This window comes from Sminthopsis crassicaudata, chromosome 4, assembly GCF_048593235.1.
Source record: "Sminthopsis crassicaudata isolate SCR6 chromosome 4, ASM4859323v1, whole genome shotgun sequence".
In the NCBI taxonomy this organism is placed as follows: domain Eukaryota; kingdom Metazoa; phylum Chordata; class Mammalia; order Dasyuromorphia; family Dasyuridae; genus Sminthopsis; species Sminthopsis crassicaudata.
In genome coordinates, this window is record NC_133620.1 from 47,905,813 (window position 1) to 47,908,105 (window position 2,293).

General features: G+C 41.4%; 1 pseudogene; it reads left to right on the forward strand.

The window, feature by feature from the left end:
• Nucleotides 1–258: 258 nt before the first annotated feature.
• LOC141540530 (pre-mRNA-splicing factor SPF27 pseudogene) lies at nt 259–894 on the forward strand (annotated as a pseudogene).
• Nucleotides 895–2,293: the final 1,399 nt, after the last annotated feature.

Here is a 2,293-nt window from a genome sequence, read left to right on the forward strand (position 1 = left end):
CAGAGCCAGGATTCAGGAAGAATAGTATTTGAGATTCTACCTTCACTCTGGCTAGAGGCTCCAGAAGCTTCCCAAGAAACCTGCTCACAGAGGAAAAGATTTTACAGAAATGAGATCTCCTCCCAGAGAAGGATTATAACTTAGAGACAACAGGACCTTTACATTTTGGTGCCCAACATGGGGCACGAACTTATTCTGAGCCCTTCAGAGGAGCTAGCCTGGACCTTTACAATTTGGCGCCTGAACAGGGACCACAGGATGGTGGGTACCGGTCTGGTTGACGGGGAGGCTGTGGTGGATGTCCTGCCTTACTTCGATCAGGGTTACGAAACGCCTGGAGTGTGGGAGGCTGCTGCTGCCTTGGTAGAGGAAGAAACGCATAGGTACCAGCCTACCAAGAACTATCTGATTTACCTCCTGGCCCCGGATTACTCAGCCTTTGAGACTGACATTATGAGAAATGAATTTGAAAGATTGGCTGCCTGACAACCAATTGAATTGCTTATTATGAAACGATATGAACTTCCAGCTCCCTCCTCTGGGCAGAAGAATGATATCACAATTCCATGGCCCAACTGGAGCATCAGGCAGTTCACATTGAAAACCTTGAGTTGATGTCACAACACGGTTGCAATGCCTGGAAAGTATATAATGAAAATCTAGTTCATATGACTGAACAAGCCCAGAAGGAACTGCAGAAATTAAGAAAACATATTCAGGATTTAAACTGGCAGAGGAAGAACATGCAACTCACTGCTGGATCTAAATTACGAGAAATGGAATCAACTTGGGTCTCTCTCATCAGTAAAAATTATGAAATCGAGCAGACTATTGTACAGTTAGAAAATGAAATATGGGGAGGCAAACAAAGAAAACATCCAGTAGGATTTCTGAAAAACTGGGGTGTAGTGGGGTGGGAGAACAAGACCCAATCCCCCATATCCAAAATGCAACAGAGGATTCCATTGGGCATCAGAGTGTAGACTAGTTCAGGGAAACGGGATGAGGGGCCCAGCTCCAGGGCCCCAGGCAAAAAACACTTGGGGCATGATGGCAGCTGAGGTTACACCCAAAGAGCCCTTAGAAGGTCAGGACTCTGATTTGATCAACCAGCAGAAAAACAATCACATGGAAGAAAGGGATTACCTGATAAATCAGCCAAAAAGCAATCAGATAGCAGAAATGGATTACACTTGGGGAGAATACAGGCCTTTTAAACCAATAGGGCAGTGTCCAGTACAAACAGCTCCAATGTAATTGCTACATGATGAGAAGAGATTTTGAAAGTGATAAATAGATAAACTTCTTTCCCTGCTTTTTGTTTTTCTCCATTATCTTTTCCTGCTGATAGTGTTACACTGGATAAAGTGTGGCTAAAGAGCTTCCCTTGAAATCTGGAAAATATGGCTTTAATTCCCATCTCTGACACATATTGACTACATGACTCTGGGCAAGCCATTGAACTTATTAAGGCTTTAGGTAACTCTTTAAGAATTTAAACTCTATTATTAAAGCCCTGTTGGTTAAGCTATGAGTTGGCCCAGCCATTCTGCAAAATAATTTAGAAATATGTTATTAAACTGTACATACCCTTTGATCCAGAGGTACTGCTAGTTGGCCTTTGCCAATATGATCAAAGAAAGAAAAAAAAAGAATCCATATGTTAAAATATTTATAGCAGCAGCTCTTTTGGTGCTAATTAAGAGCCTAATAGTAAGTTGGTGCCCATCAGTTGGGAAATGACTGAACATAGGATGGTATATTGATGCTGTGGAATACTATTGTTATATATGAAATCATAAAAAAGGGAAAATTTCAGAAAAAACTGTAAAAATGTATTTGAACTGATGCAGAATAAAGGAAGAAGAATCAGAAGAATTAAACAATGACAACAACACTGCACAAACCAACAACCTTGGAAGTCTTCAGAACTTCAGAACTCTGATGGATGCAATCACCAAATATGATTCCAGAGCGCTGGTGATTAACATGATGCCCACCTCCTCAGAGAAAAGTGATGAACTCAGGGACTTGTGGGAAAATCCTTCAACCAATGAACTTGCTCCTCTTAAAGGTGAAAACTCTTTTAAACATGTAAACTCCCCTCCAGAAGTCCAAAGGTGCTAACTCAGGTTGTCTAAACAATTCTCTAGCCCAGAGTTCACACCTTTAGTTCACACCTTCAAAAGGAGTTTACACATTTAGTCTTTTGAAAGGAGTTGACACCTTAAAAGGAGAAAGTTCATTGGTTGAAGCCCCTGAATTCTCACATGCCCATTCTCTGCGAGGATAA